This window comes from Lynx canadensis, chromosome D1 (assembly GCF_007474595.2).
Source record: "Lynx canadensis isolate LIC74 chromosome D1, mLynCan4.pri.v2, whole genome shotgun sequence".
Lineage (NCBI taxonomy): Eukaryota > Metazoa > Chordata > Mammalia > Carnivora > Felidae > Lynx > Lynx canadensis.
In genome coordinates this window covers 65476168-65500230 of record NC_044312.2, presented here as the reverse complement: position 1 = coordinate 65500230, position 24063 = coordinate 65476168, and the positions used below count along the sequence as shown (strand labels likewise).

Genomic DNA, 24063 nt, shown 5'->3' with positions numbered 1-24063 from the left:
AGATGCTGAACACCTAAATTTCACCTCTGCCAGTTATGAGCTATGTGACCTTGGGTACAGTTTCCCCTTCTATAGAGTTGGTGGAGGGGGGAGGGTTGAAAACAGTGATCTCTCAGAGGCTTTATAGCTGGAAAGATGGTGATACTGATTCTAACCCTAAAGCTCAGGCCACACAGGGAGCAAGGGAACGTTGGGGAGTCTTGGCCAAGATAGGTCAAAGAGACTCATAGGCCAAACTGAGGTGCTTTGAGGAAAGCAGCTTTGAGCTGCTTCTTGAACTGTATACCCATTCCTCAAGCTGCATCTCTTTCTTGGATATCCAGGGTGAATTCTTCTTAGGCCTTTTTCAGAAGTGGCCATTAGATCCAAAGTGGTTGGGGGCAGGAGGGAGGAATATTGTAAAGGGAAGTGTCACTGATCTTAAAAGGACCTACACATTCAAGAACAAATTAAAAAATAACACTTTTCTTTACCAATAATTGTGTCCCAGAGTGTTTCTTCAGTAGCAATGGTTGAACCTACTTCATGGTCTTTTTGCCTCATCATTAAGAGCCCAAGGTGGGGAATAGACTGGGAAGCCTTCTCTCTAGGGAAGAACTCAGCTCTCTGCTTATTGAATGAACACAGCCCATTCCTCAAAATTAAGGCAATGAGGTTGAGGTGGAGTTAGGGGAAAACCACCTGAGTGCCCACCACTTCTAGGCAATGAACACCTCAAGAATGTTCCTTTATCTAGTGCCATTCCCCAGTTGCCTAGACTTAGCTGTCTTCTCTGCCCACTCTATGCCAGTGGTGTCTAGCCATTTAGGGTGCAAGGACATTGTTCTGAATATTCATCATTCATTTTAACTGCATAGAATCTGAACCCCTTTCCTATTTGGATGAATTCCCCACTTCAGGAGTCTTGGGAGGAAGAGCTAACTCCTCACTATAGTAGCTAAATGTACTAAAATCTTGATTTACCATGTCCCTGGTAGCCAGGATACAGTTCTAATGGTAGTCATTAAAAAAAGCATGGGGGGGGGGTGGTGGCTCAGGGACCACAGAGACTTCTTGGTGGTGGTATTGGTTGCAGGTAGGTGAGGTTTCCATGGCAGCAAGAGCAGCAGAACAAGTTGAAGCCCCTGGTGCCTGATGGCAGGGATGGTTCCTACAGCAGACCAGTTAGCTCCTAGTTCTCTCGCCTTTCCAACGGCTCTATGAACTCTCTAAACAAATATTTTAAGAAACTCATTTTCTGCTTAAATTAACCAGAATTGGGTTCTTTTACTTGGAACTAAGCACCCTAACTGATGCAGAAATCTCAGAGAATCTAGTGAAGTCAGGGACCCACTCTCCAAGCTCCAGACCCACATGTCCTATGGTCTATTGGACACCTCCACTTGGGTGTCTCAATGTCACCTGACATACTAGCCAGTCCCTGGCACCCTTAACATATTCTTCTTCAATATTCCCTATCTTGGAAGCCAGGGATGCGGGAAGAAAACCAGGAGGATGTGGTGTCAGAGAAGTTTGTGTTTCAAGGAAGGATGATCATCACTTTTAATATTTAAAATGATACCTGAAAGTCTTCTCTAACCTTATCCCTTTCCAGACTGGCCCAAGTACCTGAAACCTTATCCACACCTCCTCTGAGTTTTCTTCTGTGTTTGTCCTTACTAATTTTCTAAGTACTATCTTTCTCCAGGTCCCAGGGACATCAGCCTGTCCACTCTGAACTCCTCAGTTTCCATGGCAAGCAACTACAGCAAGCCTACTCCCCAGAGCAAGCCCTGTCCTGACAGGCAGGCCTATAGCAGACCTGTTCCTCTTGCACATGTGGCCAATCTACCTTTTTATCCACTAGGCAGTAAAGGAAGAGCCTAGTCCAGGGCCTAATATAAAAATAAGTACCAAAAAATTAAAAATAGCAAAGTCTAAATAAATACCCAGTGTCTAAGTTTTAACCCCATTAATTATTCATTTTATAACAATTCCACAATATTTCTCCATGAATGCTGAACCTACAGAGCAGGAGACCCAGCGTACAGCAAGCCCAGGAAGCTTAGGAACATCCTTTTGGTCCAGTGGGCAAATAATGCTCTGTTTTTGATATAAGAGTGCAGGCTCAACTGCTGCAACAACAAAAGAGACCCCAAAATAAAGGGGCTTAAAAAATAGCAATGTATTTCTTTTTCAGGTGACAGTCTGAGAGGTAAGCAAGAAGTCTTTTTCAGGTGACAGTCTGAGAGGTAAACAAGCAGTTTAAGGTGGGTAGATGGCTCTTCTCTTCGAGGCTGTCAAAGAACCCAGGTTCTTTATAAGTTCTGGTGTCACCATTCTCTAGGATTCAACCAGGGATTGAAGTGGTTAACCATCTTATCTGTGTGCCTGCCTTGAGGAAGGGTAAAGAGAGAGGAAGTGGAGGGCAAGCAGTTTCATTTAAAACCCGTGTCTTGGGAGTTGTATACATTGCTGCTTCTGAAATGCAAATTAGTGAAGCATTCCATATTTTTAAGTATGAGCTTTGAATCAAAGTCATTGTTAGATTTCTTCCATGCATGTATGTGTTCCAGTAACGCCAATGGGATGGTGTTAGAATAGAGTTGCATGGATAAAATCTGGTTCAGAAAAGAAAAAACACAAACAAAAGCCCTGTGTCTTGGAAGTTGTGCACATCACTGCTTCTCAAAATCAGTGGGCCAGATCTTATTCCTGAGACAACATCCAGCCTCAGAGGAGGCTTGGAAACATGAACACCATAGCCTCAGCCAAAGGACTGAGACCTGGTGCTGGTGGAAGCAGTTGCTCTTCTCTAGGGTTATACTATCCATTTGTTCCAGTGAGTCCCAGGCGTGGCCCACTGACAGGGTCACTTCATGGCAAAGGCTGTGCCAGGGCCATGTCTCTGTGCCTTCTTAAGTTTATTAATTAGCTGAGTGGAGCATTCATCCTCTCTGTCCTGGATAAAATGTATCTCTGGGTAGCCAAGTATTTGATGAGCGGAAGTGTCTCTTTCAAAAGTATTCCAGCTAATAATTGAAGGGTTGGTAGTTTGGAATATCACCATTTTTCAACCCCTAATGAATTCATAAATCTGGGTGATGACCACGCATAGCTACCCATATCACAAAAAGAGAGACATCTAGACATTACATGCCTCCTGATTGAAGAACACAATATCACCTATGAAATGCTTCCAAACAGAGGATCTGAAACTAATCAGGCCTCTAGATCTACCTACCAATTAACAGATGTAGCTCCCACATGACAGAAAATGCAAAGAATAGAGGAACACCTTGAATGACATCACAAGGATACAGTCAGCAAAATTCAGTCTGTGGAACCCATAGGACAAGTGATTTGGTTTCTTCAACAAACATATTGCAAGGGGGATAACGTGGGATGGACAGGAAACATACGGATTAAAGAGACTTAAAAAGCATATAAATCAATTGTGAAGTGTGGAACTTACTTACGTCCTGATTTAAACTAAAAATATCATGAGGCAATTGGGAAAAGCTGAACACTAACAGGATATTTGATGATACCAAAAACTTACTATTTTTCATGTTATTTTTATTTTGTTATTTTACATTTTTATTGTTTTAGAGGGTAAGGGTTTGTTTTAGTACAATATTAGAAACAATAAAAAGCCTATAGAATATGGTTAAATAATTACTAGAACATAATTTTAAATGATATTTAAGGAATTTATAGGACATACTTTAAATGAGACAAAAATTCTCAAAATCTTTGTTTGGACTAAGAATCTGCCCAGAGTAATGGATGCATAAAGGGAGAAGAAAATTCCAAAGTTCTTCTGACTTGAGAAACCTCTCGAGTATTTCTGGAAGCAGAGACATCAGTTTAAACAATTATCAAAAGAGGAATAAATTATTAATGCAAACAAACAGATTTGCAGATTAGATTACCTTTTATAGAACATCATAACACTCTCTGAAGCACAGGATGCTTTTGTATGAATAACATTTCCAAGGCTCACTGAACAACCCTGCTCTGTTTTCTGTTACTATAAATTTTCACGCAGTCTCCACAGTGGATAGGGATGTCTAGAAGATTGTCTAGTGTTTACTGTTAGTTGGACTAGGTTGATTCTCACTAGCAGCTAGAATGGCCTAAATTTTCAAGTCTGAACACGAAAATGCTATCATTTTACTTTAAGACAAAATTTCCTGCCTAAGAAGCTTTAAGTGTATAATAGAAAAGAGAATAACAACTACATAAAGTACCTGGTCCTTAGATCAAATACTAGATACCAGATCCAAAAATAAACCAACCAACCCAGTTGTAAAGGACATTATTTGGGCAAGTGGGAAAATGTTAATATGGGTTGGTAGCTTGTGTTGATATGAAATTTCCTGAGCATGATAATTTGAACTGTGGTTGTAGGGGAGAATGCTAAAGTATTTAGGGATGAAGTGTCACGTTGCATGCAACTCTTAAAGGTTCATAAAAATGATGTGTTATATTACTAAAGTAAATGTGGCAAAAACTTAACAATTGGTAATTGTAGATGAAGGGTGTTTGGGTGTTCATTACACTGTTCTTGGGAGGAGAAGGGCAAATTTAACAAATAGAATATGAGGCATGCATCTAGAATGGCAACAGGGAAAATACTTATGAGATGATGCCCATCAAAAAAAAAAGCAGAACACAGAATTATATGTAAAATCAAAGGAAAAAAGATATAAATAGATTAAAATGTTGTCAGTGGTTATATATTAGGGTGGTAGCATTATGGTGTATATTAGGGTGGTAGCGTTATGATTTTCCTGCTTTTTCTCCAAACTTTGCACTAAAAGGTTATACTACTTTTACACTTATGCAAATATATAAACTTTTATCATGGTGTGTTTCAAGTATCATCCTGTGTGTCTTAGCTCATTCCCCCCTTCTCAGAGAGCATGTCCTAACCACCCAATCTGAAGTGGACCTCAGGCACTTTCTCTCACAACCTTGTTTTATTGTCATCGTAGCACTTACTACTATATCGTTTATCTTTTACTTGCTTTCTTGCTTATTGTCTGAGTCACCCCTCATACGATGTAAGCTTCCTGAGAGCGGAAATCTTGCCCAGACCCTAGAACAGTGCCTGTAGCTGCTCAATGGGTATATGTTGAATGAATAACTCAGGTCTTTGTCATCCAGACTCCCACTTTACTGGGGACTCTCAAGTCTTGAGAAGGGGAAGAACTTGTCCAACGTTCCTCACAAGTTAGTGGCGATGTCGAACTAGAACTCAGGCTTTGTGACTCAGGTCTCTATAGTGTCTTCTTTCAAAATTTCTCAGGCTGAAATAGCTCCTGAGCACCAGACAAGTGGCAGAAGTAAAAGAGGATGCACAGAGCATTCCCCTTGTTGCAGTGTGCCAGAAGCCCCATAGGTGGCGCCAGCAGCACTTATGTAGCTCTAGGGAAACTGGAAAAAGTGGTAAAGGCAAACTCCAGAGAGACATTTTGATGAGAAGCAGGATATCTGACAGTCTTAAATTGTCTCTCTACCTATTGCTCATTAGTTGTGAGGGAGAAAAAATATACAGTGATTATACAGAGGAGAAATCCACACCTTGACTGTGTGATCAAAATAACATCACGGATGAGGGACAGATGGACGTATTGTGAGTCCAGAAGTGATACACTGATGAGGGCACATCACTTATATAGTAACGAAGCCCGGAATGCACAACCTGAATCTAATGGGAAAGACATCAGACAAGCTAAAAATGAGAAATGTTATGTTAGGGTCAGGGGATAGGGGACAAGATTTTTAAAAATTGTCCTTGTCACTAATGACAAAGAAAAATTGTAAAAATGTTCTAGATTAAAAGAGGCTAAAGAGACATGACAGCTAAATGCAATACCTGAGACTAGACTCAGCTATTGAGTCCTGGGTCCTGTACTGGAGGGCAGGAAATGCTATCAAGGGCATTATTGGGTCAATTGACAAAATTGGAATGTGGACAGTAGACTGCGTTATTGTATCAATTTAAATATACTACAGCTGATAACTGTACTGGGTTATAATAGAATATCCTTATTTTTAGGGAGTGTGCACTGGAGTGTTTAGGAGCAAAAGGCCAGAGTGTATGACACTTAATTTTAAAGGGTGCAGGAAAAAAAACTGTGTGTGTGTATAAATATATAAATATATATTTATTTATAATTCAAAGATATAAAGTATATTATATATTTATATATACTTTATATCTTTGAATTATAAAGTATATATAAATATATAAATATAAATATATAATATATAATATATATTTATAAATATATCAATATAAAAATATAAATAAAAATATAAATATATATAAATATATAATATACTTTATATCTTTGAATTATAAAAATATGTATACATGTATATGTATATGTAGATATAAACAAAGCAAATGGGGTAAAATATTAAGAGGTGAATCTGGGTAAAGATTCCTTTTACTATTTTTTCTTTTTACTATTGGATTTTCTTTTTATTATTTTTATTTTTGCCATTTTTCTGTAAGTTTGAAATTATTTCCAAATATAAATTTACAAAGCAAAACCACATTGAAGGATGGTGGTTCCAGGTGCCTCCCCTGCCCACCCTTCTTTCTGTGGCACAATTCAGAGCTGGTGTCCTGCCTCACTTGTGAGTGACTTCTGCTGTCCCTTTGCTTCAGTCATTTCTCTCCTGAAAAGACTGAGTTTGGCTTCCAGCCTGTGAGGCTGAGGCCTAAGCTGGAAGGGGTGGAACTACTCTGTCCATGGCTGGGAAATGTTGCTGAAGCCTCTGTAAGGAGAAGGTGGAGAAGCAGTGGAGGGCTCTGAGTCCCGTCTTCACCCCCGACTCTGGTCTCTGGGGCCTGAGGATATCCATGGGGTCAGCTCATTGGAAGCAATCAGGCTCAGGCTAGGTTTCCCCAGTCATTCTGAAGAGGCATCTGGTACCTGGGGGACTCAGTTGGGCTGGGTGTGGCGTGAGCCTTGGCAGTATTGGGACAAGGAGGGCTTTGCTACCCTTTCCCTCTACCTACAGTTCCTTGGAAGAGACACAATTCATTTTCTCTCCTGAGTCTGGCATGCTGGACACCCCTGAATCATCAGGAATCCTTCCAATCTTCCAATGATTTACTTTGCATTAAATCAGCAAAATTGGAGGTCAGGTGATAGGAAGAACATTTGCCCCAGGTCTGACCCTGCACTTCTTTCTGGGATGACTTCTGGTGGTGTTTCCCCCGGGTCCCATACTCAACAAGTAAGAGGGAATTCATCCCTCCAACCCCATGCTGGGCCTGCCTCTCACCCAGATCTTCTCATAGGAGAGGGAGGTCAATCTTTGCAGTCAACTGGAGAAAAATGCAGACAGTCTGGACTAAGGCTCCAGTTCCCTTTTACTCATGTTGAAGGCAAGCAAAAAGAGATTACTCCCTCTTATGTGAGCTCAGTAAATAAAGTTCTAGACCATGAAATCCCCTAGGCGTAGCCCAAAAATGTTTGAATGAGCTAATCAAACCACCAAATGACTGGTGTTTTCATCATTAAACCACCAGAAGACTCACTGTTAGCTTTAGTTACTCTTTTGGCCAACTTTGTATTGGAGAACGCTGAAGACTGAGGTAATGGCTGACTTGCACCATAGCATGCCACAGGTAAGACAGGAAGTGATGCCTAATGGTTAGGAGCACAGAGTCAGGATCACCCAGATGGGACTCACCCTTACTAGCTACGTAGTCTTGGACAGGTCGCTCCAACACACAGTACTTCCGTTTCTTTGTCTATAAAATGGGGATGATGATAGGACCTACCTCATGAGGTTGTTGTGGGGATTGAATACATTCGAATATATAAAGCATTTGGGACAGTGCCTGGCATAGAGCTGGTGACATTAGGTGAGTTAGTATAACCTGTATTTTATGAAAACCAAGACACAAAGAGGCTGGCACTTTCTTGGTCCTTCAGGGAAGAAGGATATATCAGGTTTGCTACCTGGCTGACAGCAATATATAATCAAGTTGTAAGGTACAACCCAACTTCAAAGTTTGAAAAATGAAAAAATGTGGATTTTAAAATCCATGAACTATAAAGCACTATTTAATTATTTTATTTTTAAATTGAGATATAATTCATATACCATAAAATTCACCCTTTTAAAGTGCACAATTCAGTGTTGTTTAGTGTATTCACAAGGTTGTGCAACCATCACCACTAATTTTAGAGCATTTTCATCACCCTAAAAAGAAACCCCACACCTGTTAGCATTCTCCCCCCATTCCCCACCTTTTCACAGTCTCTGGCAACCACTTAATCTACTTTCCCTATATATAGATTTGCCTATTCTGGACATTTCACATACATGGAATCATGCAATATATGGATGTTTGCATCTGTCTTCTTGCACTTAGCATAATATTTTCAAGGTTTATCTATGTTGTACCATGTATATGTTCTTTGTTCCTTTTTATGGCCAAGCAATATTCCATTGTATGGATACACCAGTGCATATGGCATGAAGTACACATGCAAATTCACTTCTTTTCGTGTGCCCATGGTTTGGCCATGCCATCATTTGTTCAAAAGACCATTCCCACCCCCCCTCCCCCCATTGAATTATCTTGGCACTCTTGTCAATTGGTCAGTGATGCATGGGTTTATTTCTGGACTCTCAATTCTATTCCATTGGTCTATATGTTTATCCTTATGCCAGCCTGGAAGTCTTAATTAACATAGCTTTATAGTAAATTTTGAAATCAGGAACTGTGAGCCCCCCCCAACTTTGTTTTTTTTTTTCAGGTTGTTTTCCCTGCTCTGGATTTCTTGCATCTCCCTATGAATTTTAGGATCAGATTGTCAATTTCTGCAAAAAAAAGCAGCTGAGATTTTGATAAGGATCACATTGAATTTGTAGGTGAATTTGGGGAGTATTGCTATCTTAACAATATCAAGTCTTCCAACCCATTGAAACATTAATTTAGTTTTGGTCTATACTAACTTGACTTGAATTGGTTTTATTTGACAAGGAGGCTAGGTCAGACATCCACGGTTTATCAGAAAAACTGAGTTAATTGTCAAATGTTTCATTTTGAACTGTGGGGATAAGGTACATTTTTATTTTTGTCAAGGTAGGAGAAGAGAAAAAATAGAAAGACTTGCATAAATTTGTAGAGCCTACCAGAATCAAAGATAGAGCTCATTAGGAAAAAGTTACATTTTTCAAAGACATGTCCCCATTCAAAAAATTGTAATATAACACATAATTATAGATCAGAAAAATTACAGAGTGTTTTTTTTGTGATGTTGAGTGTCTCAGAAATCTTTTGAATAACAGAGATACATTTTAATGAATGCATAAAGCAATTCTTCTTGACTTAAGAAAACTGAAGTCCATTCCTTCCCCCCAAATTTTGGTATTTTTACTGATAGGGTAAACAAACCCTGGAACAAACTGTACTAATTGCTTCTATGTTTTGTTATAGTGACAAACTTTAATTCCCATCTCTCTCCCTTAAATGTCAAGCAACTTGATATTGCACTGTAACAATGACATTACCACATGGGGTGTTTAAATAAACAGCATACAACACTTGTTGCCAGCAGTGACATTAATAATTATGGGAACAGAATGAGAGAAGATTGTTGTATAGTAATGGCCCCTGCAAAAGATTGAGTTTGTCATGTTGGTGGTCATGGTGTGGCAATCTATTACCTCACTGAGATTCAATGACTCCAGCTATGGTAACTACCCATAATATTTAATGTAGCTGCCTTGAGTCACTGGAAAACTTCAAAAAATTTTTTTTCTAAGGCATTTACATCAAGTGTTCCCAGGAAAACCCTATGCCCCTAGGTGCATATTTTAGGGAGTTGTGTTTTACTTCTTTGTGTAGTTTCTGATTCCTGTTTACAAATGTTAGTGATATTTGTGTACTAGAAATGAATATTTGTCTATTTGTCAGCCTACCTATCTACCTATTTATTCATCTATATTTCACCATGTTCTACAAAGCCTGTCTTCCTTCCTTCCTTCCTTCCTTCCTTCCTTCCTTCTTGTTTCCTTTCATTTATTCATTTACTAATGCCATGATTTTTTATTAAATAGCTATTAAGTTCCAGGGACTGTTCCAGGCACTGGGAACAAGCAATGAACAGCGAGGCTGGAGCCTAACTTCTGCTGAGGAAAGAAAGAAAATAAACAGGCTTGTTTCAGGTGGTGTTAAGTGCCCTAAGACAACAAAGCAGGCAAAGTGATAGACTGTGGAGTGGCACTACTTTAGATACAGGGATCAGGGGAGGCTTTTCTGAGGAGGTGGCAAGTGAGCAGAGACCTGAATGATGAAAAAGAACCAGCCTTGGGGAGGTATGGGGGCACAACATTGTAGATAAAGGAAACAGTAAGTGCAAGTTATTTGAAGCAGTTTAAAATAATACAGTCCATACAATGAAAGACTGCAAAAAGATAAAAGTAGAAATGAGGGAAAATGGAAGAGAGAGAACAGGAGAACGTTGTATTGCTGGTGTGCAAGCCATAGAGTTCAGCAAAGTTATGAAAGTTGAGCTGCAACTTTGGTTCCTATCTTCCTGGAAACCAAGGTGAAAAGGGAAACACGATCGGTTTCATGGTATGTCTTCTTCATAAGGAAAAGAAGTGTCAGTTTTTCAAGGGGAAAAAGATGATTTTTTTGGCACTTAGGATGGAAATACATTTCTTGTGCGGACCTTTCTATAGTAGGCCATTCTATACGGGGCACAGAGTGATTGTATTTGTCATCAGCTTTAGGATAATTTGTTACAACAGCCATAAAACTAGTATAATTAGATCTATTAAGGATGCAGTAACAGAAACTTGGTCACTTAAACTAGCTTAAGCAAAGGAGAGCACTTTATTATAGAGATTTGAAATATTCCATGAAATTCTAGGAATGTAGCTCATTTCAGGAAATAATACTAGGATTAGGGATAGGAAGCTGTCAGAACTCTTTTGGTCTCTTCTCTGGTCTCTTTGTGGATCTTTTTCATCCTTCCTATTCTCTTCACATTTTTCCTGCAGCCTGGTCTTCTGCATTTCTACAGGCCATGTGGTGGGAAGCATGTCTATGGACAGCAACTGATTTTCCATGTTTCTATGTTAGCTACCTAGAGAAAAACTGAAATCTCTCAGTCCTAATTCCAAATTCCTGGGAGAGAGATATGATTGGCTCAGCTTGAGTCAGCTAACTACTATAGGAGCAACTGACTGTAGTCTGGTGGCCTAGTTACCTTGTCTGAGGATCCAAGGCTAGTTTCCAGAAAAAGACATCTGTTCTGCTGTTTTTAAAATACACTCATGTAGGGGTCAAGAAACCGTTTAATGGGTTTAAACCAACATTAAAAAGAGATAAAAATATCGGTGCATAGCATGTGGTATGGGTAATATTTTATAAAATTTGTTTCAGTTATTAAAGGTATAGGTCCATGTGTATTGGGTGATAACGCATATTTCTTTGGGTGGATTATGGTCCAAAAAGTTTGCAGAACCCTAAAATTGGTAATCTGGTAGGATTCTGTTACAGAGATGTAATAAATAGCATTCTAAAATAATGTATTTTTTTAATAGCATTTTTCAATATAATCAGATGGCATAAGGATAAAGCATGACTTGGTACAGACAATTTTGCAAGGGTGAAGACAAAGTGGTCTTTGTCTGGCTTCTTTCAGGCTAAAATATAGCTAGTGGTGTGTCCAACCTGGCTTTGTATCACGGTCACTTGAGGACCTCTTAAAAATGATTTTAATGGGATCTGTCAAATCGGGATTCCTATAAGTGTAACCTGTGAATCTGTATTTAAACACAAAATGAAGCAAAACAAACAGATGTCTCTGATAGGTAGTCAGGTTTGGGACTTGCTAACCCCGAAACTATATAAGCCAGAGACTATATAACCTAGAGGGGTCATCTCCATACCTTTTAAACAATTCTCCCTAACTGCAGTTTCTCTCAACTGGGCTTTTCATAGGCATTAGGAAGTGAACAATTTGAATTTATTTCTTGGTAAGGATCTGGAATGTAAGGCTTCATAGCTGCCGATTAAAGGCAAATAAACCCGTACACTTCACAGTTCAGTGAAGCAGATGGCAAAGTTCATCTCCTTTTGTTGGACTTTGTGGCACTAACGCTCATGCTTGGATAGGGCAGTGTGAGGGGGAGGGGCAAAGGGAAAATTCTTACAGGCTATTTCACATCCTTTTTGTACAATAGTTCTGTATTTCTCCGGAACAAAGTCTGGCCAAGACCCCAAAATTCTACAGTTCAGGATATGGCAGGGATTGTTTGCGCTTGGAAAATTTGCAAAACTGACGTCATTTTGAGTTTTCTGATGAACCGGACAGCGTGAACCAGTTGCCCTGGGTACCCTCCCCCCCGCCCCCCAGGTTCTAAGCAATAAAATAAATGGACCTGCTGTACCAAGTTATTGGCTATTAATCAACTGAATTTTAGAGGATATCTGCCTGAAATAATTAGGCCAGTATTAGCAGAGTTGCATTTCATCTCCACAGCTGCTCTAGAGCAGGACCCTTGTTCACAGAAGCCATTCCTAAAGCAGGTCAAGAAATACATTAGTACAGCTGGAACCCATTATTTCTAGCCACTATTGCAGGGGGCCTGCTTTCAGATGGTTCCACTGAGGTTTGTGGCTAAAACTTATTTCTGGGAATTATCATCTTGTCTGTGAGCGGCGTTCGCGGCCCCTCTGAGGGGACACACACCCTTCACCCAGGCCTCCGCGCAGCGCTGACAACGGGTTCATGTTTCCGGGTTTGGGGACCAGCTCCGCACACACCGCCGGGCGATGCGTGCAGTTCCGGCCGCCACTGGCTGGCCGCTGCCTCCCGCGCTCTGCCTGGGAATACCCGCTGGGCGTCGCCTCGGTACTGCGATGGCACTGTTAGCGGGCTTTCATTACGTGTGAGGTGCGGCTGCTTCTCTGTCCCCGAGCCAGGGTTCTCTGGCCGGTCTCGGGGAGGGCTGCTCGCGGGGCCCGCTGGCGCCTCCTCGCCGGCCCAGCCGCGGGGCGAAGGGGCTTCGCTGCAGCAGACGCGCCGTGTCCCCGCGCGGCCCCCGTCCACCTCCCCGCGGCCTCGCCGCCGGCCGAAAAGTTTCTCCAGGGGCGGAATTCCGGGCTCGGCGACCCCCAGAGCCGAGGGTGCGCGCCCCTGGGTGGCCGGCCGGCCCGCGGGGCCTGGTGAGTTCCCCACCCCCCAGACGCCGCGCCCCAGGGCCCGGCCGTTGCTGTGGCAACGAGCAGGCAAACCGGCCGCAGGGCCTCCCGCTGCGGGCGGGCCCGCCTCCCCTCTCAGTGTCTCCGGGGGCCCAGCCGTTGGGACCTCGTATACCCCGGGTCTCGTGTTCGGGGTGATCCCGGTCTGCCCAGTTTCAGCTCCACCTTCTCACCTCCACCCATCCTGGGACCTGACCCCTTTTGGAAGTTTAAAGTGAACTTACTGTAGGGTAAGTGTGATTTGGAAAAAAGAACACATCCTTAAAATTTGAATTTGCGGGCTCCCTACCCCCACCCCCATTTCTCTCTTTTTTAATCTCCTAGCGCTTGCTCCTAGTAGGGCCTCAATCTGGGGGACTTCTTACAGCACTTGATGCAGTCCCTTGCACACAGTGGTTGCAATCCGAGGAGCTTGTATGGCCTTAGAGCAGCCCCTGACTGGCCACGTGGATAGGAAATTTAAGCACTCTTCTCTCTTTCCTCATCTGTCAATGCAGATTGTAATTTCTCACAAAGTTGTGGGCTCGAAGGAGCTTGTGTGTGAAACTGCTTCGTGAACCGTGAATGTAAAGCACTTGGGAATTAGTCGTAAGGGATATTTGCATGCTGCAAGTGGTTTGATACTCCTGGTCCCACAGCACCAGCTAAGACAGACCTTTTTGGTCCGACCACCAAACAGCTCCAATGTCCAACCAGAAAATAGGGTTGTCATGCATTGGAGGAGGGCTCTGTGAATGGAAAAAGAAACACCAACACATTTTGAACCTAAACTTCCTCCTTGTATTATTATGCACTCCTCCTTCCCCTCCTCCCCCAGCCTTCCCATTACCACCCGAATGCAGATATTTCGTTTCACACATTTAAATCTCTAGCCCAACATTGAAATCTAGAGATTTAAATCTCTAGCGTTTCTATCTCAATGAATCACACCATCATCCCTCCTGTTTGCAAGCCAGAAATGTTGGACTCCTTCTTCACACCTGCCACTCCCTCCCCTTCCATCTCTAAATTATCATCAAACCAATGATTATCTGTTCATTTTATCCTCAAATCAGTGTCAACGCATCCACTTATTTTGGTCCCTACCACTGGTACCCTACACCAAGCTACCATTATCTCTTGCCTGGTCTCCTATAGTAGCCTCTTAACTAGTCCAAAGGTATTCATCCTGCCCTGTTCATGTTCCTATCTGTTCTTTGGACTGCAGCAGGAGTAATCTTTTAAAAGTTAAAATTTGATTATGATACCTCTTTTCTCCTCCATCACCCCCTGCTTAAAATCCATCATGACTTTTTGTTCTTAGGATAAAGATACAATTTCTTAATATGGCCCACAAATTGGGTGGCTGTATACTTTAACATCCAGATCAAGATAGTTTTGAGAGTAAAAGACAGTGCTATTATTTACACTGGGACTGTTCCCTAGCATTCTGGGGCAAATGGTTACTCTACCTATAAGGCCCTGTGGCACCTTCCTCTTCTCCAGCCGGATCTTACACTAGGCTCTGCTGGTTCTCTGTGTTCCAATTACACTGGTTCTTTTTCAGTCCTTTGTCACCATTTTCCCTCCTACTAAGGGCCTTTTCACGTGATCTTCTCCCTGCCAGGTATGCTCTTCCCTCTTCTCTTTAGTCTGGTTAACTCTTGCTCATCCTTCGCATCTTAGACCAAATAGTTTCCCCTGGGAAAACTGCCTCTGACCACTCCATCTAGGACAGACCCCCTTCGGGTATAGGCTCTTCTGACACCGTCTCTCTCCTTGCATTTATCACAATTGCAATTTTATTTGTCTGTGTGACTGGCACATAGGATGTAGTTGATAAATACTTGAATGTCTGACTTACAAGCATTTCCCAGTGTCATTAGTCTCTGAAAACGCCACATTGTGGTTAACAGCACAGACTGCAGATGGGATGCTTGGATTTGAATTTCAGCTCCCCCACAATTCCTTATTTGAAACCTGTGGGGCTAGCTGTGTTTTAAAGTTGAGAGTGTGTCTGACTATAGAAAGACAACATGGTGTGTATACTGTATCACTTTTAAGTGGGGTCTGGGGCAGTACCGTGTAATCAAACACGTTACTTTTTCTTTAGTGAGATGACGTCACTCTAAGTGGGATAAAGGCTGTACATAGTTTTGCATCAGTTCAGGTCAAGTTTTGCCAAAAAATCAGTTTGCTACAAATTTATGAGAATCCTTTTTGGATTTTAGGATTTCATGGGAGTCTGTCCCAGCATAACCTTTAGGTAATCACTTAACTTCTCTGTGCCTGAGATTCCTCAACGGTAAAATGAGGAGGCTTATAGCATCTACCTACCTCACAGGTTCTGTTTGTGTTTTTGTGAGGAATACATGTGTTAATACGAGTTGGCCTTTGGACAATGTGGGGTTTAGGGGCACCGATCCCCCAACACAGTTGGAAATCCATATACAGCTTTTGGCTCCCCCAAGTGTAACTACGAATAGCCTACAGTTGATCAGAGGCCTTACCGATAACACAAACAACACATACTTTGTATGTTAGATGTATTAGATACTGTATTCTTACAGCAAAGCAAGCTGGAGAAAATGTTATTAATAAAATCATAAGGAGAGAAAATACATCTATAGCATTGTACCATATTGGAAAAGATCCACGTGTAAGTGGATCCGCACAGTTCAAACCTGTGTTGTTCAAAGGTTGGCTGTACATGTTGCTGGCTTAGAACAGTGAATGGTCTTTCATCATTGCTATAGTAGGGTCAGCTCTTATTATATCATTTTATTAGCTTCATTACAATCCACATTGTGTATTAACTGTAATTTATTTGCAATTTACTTATTGTTGGATATTTATATTTCAAGCACAAAAATGAAGAGATGAACGTCTTTATATTTAAATCTTTTGACTAGATTTTTGATAACTGATTAAGATCAGTTCCTAAAAATGCAATTGCAATCAAAGCACAGGATCATTGGGACTACTCTTGAAACTTATGGCCGCCTTCAGAAAGATTATACCAGTTCACCATCCTACCATCAGTTTTGTGATGCCTGTGTTAGCATTATTATTTTTAAAAAATCTTTGCTAATTTCACAGATAAAAATAGTACCTCCTCATTTTAACTCAGATCTTTCATTATTGAGGTTTTAAGCATTAAAAAATCTCATTGTTAGCTATTAGGTATTTCTTTTCTGTGAATTACCTGCACAGACTCTATGATGGCTTTTATATTGGAGCCTCAGTTTTTAAAAATCAATGGTTTGTTTGATTTCTGCTTCCCGCAGTCCAGGCAGGAGCCAGTATGCTGGGCTTTGGCTGGAATTAGTTGGATAGGTATCCGTGGAGCCTGGGGCGAGTTGTAACTTGCCCGCAAGCTACAGAGCAAAGTGGAAAGCAGTGTTTCAGAGGCTGCGTCTCGGGGAAAATCTGAAATCAAGACCAGGCTGACCGTGTGTTTACCTGAATCTTCAGTCTAACAGGACTTGGAAGAAAGAGGGCTTGCAGGAGGTAGGAGGCAAAGGACCGAGGCAGAAGGAGGCGGAATGATTCTGAAAAATGGGGGAGAGAGAAACTGTAACCTCTTTTTCGTAGGGACAATGTAATTTATTGTATGGATGAAGAGGGGGTATGCTGGGGGTACTGTCTTGGCCAGACACTGATTTGTGCGGACTCTTGATAGAATAAGGACATTAACCCTTCTCTGTCATATGGGACCATCCCCTCACAATTGCCATTTCGCTTAATTTATGATGGTTTTTGATTTCTAGAAATTGAAATAATTCTATGTTTTCTACCTATTAGTCTTTTCCTTTTTGATTCATTACCTTTATGCTTAGAAAGTACTTTCCATGCAGAGACCAAATAACTGTCTGCATTTTCTTTAAAAATGCTAGTTTGTGATGTCAGCCCATCAAGGAAGAGTTAATGGAAGTGAGTAAAAGAGAGTTGAGTAGTGTGATTTCCAACCAAAATCTAAAAGATGCTGATACAAAGGGATGTCCTCGTGTCATCTTCACGTCCCCTTGAAGATAGAGCTTACGTGCTCCAAGCGAGCTCTGAAGAAGACTTTTTCTGACGGGGTCTGTCACGCTTTGTGAACTTGTACAGTCAGATCCTTAGACACTTTTGGAAATGTCCTGAGAGGAGAAGATGTGATCTCTGAAGATTCTTTCTACTTCTTTTGTCCTATATATGATCCTATTTGGTATTTCAAGCACTTACAGTTGTTAGATACTGCGAGATGATTTCCCTGTTTTTAAAAGAGGCTTAAGAAAAGGAAAATGTAATATTAATTGCTGACCTTCTGGCACTGGTAAATTAGTACGTTTCAAGATGTGCTTCAAAAAGAATTTTCCTTCCTGCTGAGCTCCAGTATGGATCAATGAGGCAAATTGTGTTTTGCTTGGATCTGTCTTAGTGTTCCAGAATGTAAAGAGTGGACAACTTACTGTTAAGCCTTATTGATATATTCTTTCTTAGTTTGTTAACTAAAATGAATTGTGGAGTATGAGAAACTAATCACCTCACAAACTCATGCAGTTTTGTCAACCCGAAGTTTTTGTTTGTTTGTTTGTTGTTTGTTTGTTTGTTTTTGACCTGAAGTTTTTTTATTTCCAGAAGGGTTTATTTATTTTTAATTTTTTAACTGTTTATTTATTTTTGAGAGAGAGAGAGAGACAGAGTGTGAGTGGGGGAGCGGAAGAGAGAGAGGGAGACAGAATTGAAGCAGGCTCCAGGCTCTGAGCTATCAGCACAGAGCCTGATATGGGGCTTGAACTCATGAACCGGGAGATCATGACCTGAACCGAAGTGGGATGCTTAACTGACTGAGCCACCCAGGTGCCCCTATTTTAGAAAGATTGATTGAGTGAGGGGCAGTGACTTTTATAATTAATCAGAATATCTTTTCTACTTATAATGGACTAATTATCTTTCTTAATAGCCATTGATGTGTCAGTTTGAATGCCAGTGAGAATGTGCTATTACATTACAAAAAGAAAGAGCTTTCTATTGGCTAAGATAAGTTAATTTAGAAATACTGTTACCATTTGCCTTAATTTTTGATCTAAAGTATTTAGTAAACATTATCAACTGTTATAAACATTCATCCAACAAATATTTATTGGGTACATATGATGTTCCAGGCACAGTTCTAGAATACTGTGTTTTCACTTGTACAAAGTTTGCTTGTGATTCAATATTCTTTTTTTAATTAAAAAATTTTTTTAATGTTTATTTTTGAGAGAGAGAGAGAGAGAGCACAAGCAGGGGAGGTCAGAGACAGAGGGAGACACAGAATCTGAAGGAGGCTCCAGCTCTGGGCTGTCAGCACAGAGCCCAGTGTGGGGCTTGAACTCAAGAACCGCGAGATCATAACCTGAGCTGAAGTCGGACACTTAAGCAACTGAGCTACCCAGCGCCCCTGTGATTCAGTATTCTTCACATGAGCTGTACTTATTTGGAAAAAATTGGTCATTTGGACTCACACATATTCATTCAGGGAATCTAAGAAAAGCCTTATGGAAAATGTTCATCCAGTCTCTTAAGGTTGAGATGCTGGTAATTGAAAGTTCTACTCCGTTACTTTGTTGTTATTGTGGTGGAATGCTCACTCGCAGCGACAGAGCTTGCTGGGAGAGAAACCATTTACCATTTACCAAAGGCAGTGCGTCTGAGGCTCAGGTTCTTATACCCGAATTCTTTCAAGTCTGTTTGCGGTTAGCAGATCTAACATAGAAGCTCTTCTATCTGCTCTTGGGAGCTCAGCTTGCAATCAGCTGAGATACCAGGAAGAAAGCAAATATTTATCCTTGGGCGTTTTTTCACGGAAATCAAATTAATTTTTCCTCTCAACCTTCTTTATGTTGGTGTTCAGTTTATGACAATAAAATTCAATGCTTTTCATATTTGTTATTATGAAAGTAAACACCAATGTACAGCGGTGCTTTTCAAGTTAACTTAATTGCTTTTCTGTTATAGCTCTTTGATGGTACATATGTACACTTAGCTCATTTTTTATAGTTGTGCCTTTTTTATTGAGATATAATTAACATAGTATAAAATTCACCCTTTTAAAGTGTACAATCAAGTTTTTAGGATATCACTAGGGTTTGCAGCCATCACCACTATCTAATTCCAGAAGGTTTTATCACCTTAAAAGAGAAATCCCACATCCATTAGCAGTCAACCTCCAACTCCCCTCCCCCAGCACCTGACAAACACTAATCTACTTCAGTAATCTACCTTCTGTCTCTGTAGATTTGCCTATTATATAAATGGAGCCATACAATATGAGGCCTTTTGCATTTGGTTTCCCTCAGTTAGCACAATGTTTTTCAGAATCGCTTCTATTGTAGTATGTGTTAGTACTTCATTCCTTTTGATGACCAAGTAAAATTCCGTCAAATAGATATACCACCTTTTGTGTATACATCAGTAGGTGGCCATTTGTGGTGTTTCCAGTTTGGGCTATCAGGAATCTAGCTGCTATGAATATTTGCATATGAGTTTTTATGTGAACATATGTTTTCATTTCTCCTGAGTATATACCTGAAAGTGAAAATGCTGGTTGTACAGTAACTGTATGTTTAACTCTTTGAAGAGTGTCAAAGTGTTTTCTAAAGTGGCTGCACCATTTTACATTCCCACCAGAAATGTGTAAGTGTTCTCATGTCTCCATATAATCATCAATGCTTGTTTCTTGTCTTTTTGATTATTGCCATCCTAATAGGTGTGAAGAGGTATGTCATTATATTTCGATTTGCATTGTCCTGATGACTAACGATGTTGAAATCTTTTCATGTGTTTATTGCAATTTGTATATCTTCTTTGAAGAAATATGTATTTAAATCCTTTGCTTTTTTTTATTTGGATTATCTTTAAACATTTTTTTATTACATGTATTTATTTTTGAGATACAGGGTGAGACAGAGCACGAGTGGGGGAGGGGCGGAGAGAGAAGGAGACACAGAATCCAAAGCAAGCTCCAGGTTCCGAGCAAGCATTCAGCACAGAGCCCAATGTGGGGCCCGAACCCACAAACCATGAGATCATGACCTGAGCCTAAGTCGGACACTTAACCTAAGACTGAGCCACCCAGGCACCCCTGGATTATCTTTTTTTAAAGTATTTATTTTTGAGAGAGAGAGAGAGACAGAGAGACAGAGAGAGAGGGAGACAAAGAATCTGAAGCAGGCTCCAGGCTCTGAGCTGTCCACACAGAGCCCGATGCTGGGCTTGGACTCATGAACCATGAGATCAAGACCTGAGCCGAGTCAGTCCCTCAACTGACTGAGCCACCCAGGGGCCGTTGGATTGTCTTTTTATTGTTTAGTTGCAAGAGTTCTTTATATATTCTGATATTCTGAATACTAGACCCTTATCAGATAGATATTTTACAAATATTTTCTCTCATTATGTAGACTGTCTTTTTACTTTCTTGGTAGTGGCCTTTGAGGAACAAAAGCTTTTAATTTTTGAAGTCTAGTTTGTCTATTTTTTCTTTGGTTGTTTGGCTTTAGATGTCCTATCTGAAAAACTGTTGCCTAACTCAAGGTCACAAAGATTTAACCTATATGTTTTCTCTTAGGATTTTTGTAGTTTTAGCTCTTACATTTAAGTCTTTGATCCATTTTGAGTTCATTTTTGTATATGTGTGAGGTAGGTGTCCAGATCCATTTCTTTTGTGTGTGGATATCCAGTTGTCCCAGCACCATTTGTTGTACACCTCACTTTATTTGTCAACTGGTGAGTCATGTTTTGGAGAAACAGAATTTGGCTGATTTCTTGTCATCTCAATTAGATGCCACCATTCTACACACTGAACATTCCAGGCAAAGGAGCATCTGTACTGCTAGCTAGAAGCTAGGACTTTGGCTCCAGTTTTCTGTGTAGGCTTATAGCTTGGTGAATTGGCTTGTAGGTGATAGAAGCTTCAGGCCTGCTTCCCTCTCTAATTTACCTTAAGGCCTCTAAGTGGACCTATGTGGCTGCCTCCTGGCCGTCTTTACTCTGAATTATAGCCTGATTCTCATTTGACCTCTGGGGAAAGGAGAAGAGTCAAGGAGAAGTTGCTTCCTCCTTTCTTTAGAAAGGCCCTAAAATTACCCTTCTAGCCTCATGGGAGGGACAGAAGAGCCCTGTGAAAGGGGGTGATACTCAAACAGAGCTTTTCACCTGTTTGTGCCTCCCATTGAAAGCTCTTTTCTCTGCAGTTATGACCTAATTGAGACTTGGCTGATTTCAGAACTCCTTTTCCTTGGAATAGAATGATAAGGAAGGGAGCTTTGGGTTCCTCCAAGAGATTCAAGTGGTAATGTGGAAAAAGCTTAGGATTGGGGTCAGGCTCACCCGAGTTCAAATTTTGGTTCTCTACATCTCTGTCTTGGGTTTCTTTATCTATAAAATAGGCTTTGTAATCCAATTTCCAAGGATGGTTTTGAAAAACAAAGTGTCATATGTAAAGTACCTAACAGATTTGGAGCCCCCAAGGAAACACTGGTTTCCTTTCCCTCTTCCAAATTTTCTGGGAAATTTGTATAAATCTGTAGAAATACATTTAAAAAAAAAAACTCCATAGTATCTTAGAGTTAGTTGGAAGGGACCTTCATATTATGACGATAATACTTTGTTGAGGGGCGTCTGGGTGGGTCAGTGGGTTAAGCGTCTGACTTCGGCTCAGGTCATGATCTAATTTGAGTTCATGAGTTCAAGCCCTGCGTTGGGCTCTGTGCTGATAGCTCAGAGCCTGGATCCTGTTTCAGATTCTGTGTCTCCCTCTCTCTGCCCCTCCCCTGGTCATGCTCTATCTCTCTCTCTCTCTCTCAAAAATAAAGAAACATTAAAAAAAATAAAAAAAAATATTTTGTTGAATCTGTCAGAGAGCCCTTTTCATGTTTATGTACTGGATTTAGTTAGTATTGATCACTTACCATACTTCAGGCACTGTTCTCCACATGTGTGTCATTAGTCAGTGGAGGAGAGATGACAGACATGCATGACAGAAAGCCTGATGCATGGCTGTCACTTCATGCATCCTCACTTCTCCCGTTTGATTCATTCACTTGGTAAGTTATGAGCCAGACGCTATTGTAGATTCTTGGGATACAGAGATACACTCTTTGAGCTCATGGTCTCTTGTGGAGGGAAGTAAACCAAGAAATTACAAACCAAGAAATTACAAAGCTACAAAGGTGCTCTGGGAGTTGGAAGAAAGCACTCCCCAGTCTGCCTGGGCAAGTCAAGGAAGGATGAGGCAAAGAGGAAAGGAGTCTGAGGCAGGAGGACAGAAGGCCCGCAGGCCTGGAGGTGGGAGACAGTATTCTTTAAGGAAGTTGATACCCAGGGGAATAATCAGAGACAGTAACTAGATAGCATAGTAACACCAGCTTAAAAAGAGCCTGTTATGCTAGGCTGAATTTAAGGTCTGTTTTGATGGTGAAAACAAACACAATTTGTAGTTAAGAATTAACATCTATCTTGGCTTTATTCTCATTCTAAGCCTAGGTTTAAAAAAATCCTTGCTTTCGGGGCGCCTGGGTGGCGCAGTCGGTTAAGCGTCCGACTTCAGCCAGGTCACGATCTCGCGGTCCGTGAGTTCGAGCCCCGCGTCGGGCTCTGGGCTGATGGCTCAGAGCCTGGAGGCTATTTCCGATTCTGTGTCTCCCTCTCTCTCTGCCCCTCCCCCGTTCATGCTCTGTCTCTCTCTGTCCCAAAAATAAATAAAAAACGTTGAAAAAAAAAACTAAAAAAAAAAAAAAAAATCCTTGCTTTGTTTTTCGTCTTTAGCATTTTTTCCAAGTATCTGCTATTTTAGGCTTTTGCCTTGGTGGCTCTCTTCACATAGCATCTGGCCATTTTGATATCATCTAGGTTACTAGCCTCTCTACTTTGGGGTTATAGCTCATGGAGAGCTCCCTCTGTGTCTGTATACTTTCTCTGGAAGAGTCTATTTCCTGTTTTCCCCAGGACTCAGTCAGTAATGGGAAAGACCCACCATGTTGGCTGAGAGCTGGGTAGGGAGAGGGCTGTTGGAGGGGGGCCGGGTACATGGGGAAGGCCCCTGAACTGGAGGTACTGTCAGCCGGCGCTTCTGATGTTGGCATAGCTATAGCCTCTCTTCTGCTCTTCTCCCGCAGTCACTCACTCACTGACTCTGCTCCGGAGCTATATCTCCCGGCCTCTCTTGCTTTGCCTTATTCAGAGGAACTGAGGGATTGAGAAGTGGCCCTGAAGCTCAGGAATCTTAGCCTCGTTGGTGGCAGCCAGTCTCCACCCATCCATTCACTTATCCCCTCAAGACACAGTCTAAGCTGGCTTTTCTGACATGAGAGGACACGACTGAATTTCCAGAGGTCAGTCGTGTAGGACTTTGTTCAGAGATCCTCCCTACATTTTAAATCATTGAAGAAACTGGCCTTGGAAAGAAGATTGGTTAGGGGGTGGGAAGGGAGAAGGGAGGGTGTGACAGCTGTTTTCAAATATCGAAGGGTTGTTTAAGTAGAGTGGACAAGGTACTAGATTTTGGTCTGGAATTCTGGCCCTACCTTTTACTAGCTTTGTTTTTTTTTTTTCTTTTTCTTTTTCTTTTTTTTTTTAAATCTGAATTCTTTTAAGCCTAAAATAATTCTGTGATTTAATAAATGTAGCAGGCAGTGCCTCTACTGATTAGATCTGGATTCTTGAGGCAGATTGAGTGGCAGCGTTTTAGCATTTTGAGCTCAGCCACTAGTGAATTGAAGTTGTAATAGCTGTATTTATTATACCCAGAATTGAATGAGTTATTAATAAACCATTCCTTAGTCCCATATTATCTCTGTTTTACAGACTAATTTTTTTCAATAGGA

The 24063-nt window shown here is 41.1% G+C and overlaps 1 protein-coding gene across 2 annotated transcripts in view; it reads left to right on the top strand.

The window, feature by feature from the left end:
* The first annotated feature begins 13287 nt into the window (after window positions 1–13287).
* Window positions 13288–24063, top strand: part of STK33 (serine/threonine kinase 33) — a 167549-nt gene continuing 156773 nt past the window's right edge. The window contains exon 1 of one of the 2 annotated variants that reach the window (XM_030333370.1): window positions 13288–13467. The gene's annotated coding sequence lies outside the window, so the exon portion shown is untranslated. Of the gene's footprint in view, window positions 13468–16640; window positions 16727–24063 lie in introns of those variants that run through there. The other variant, XM_030333371.1, reaches the window with a different exon arrangement.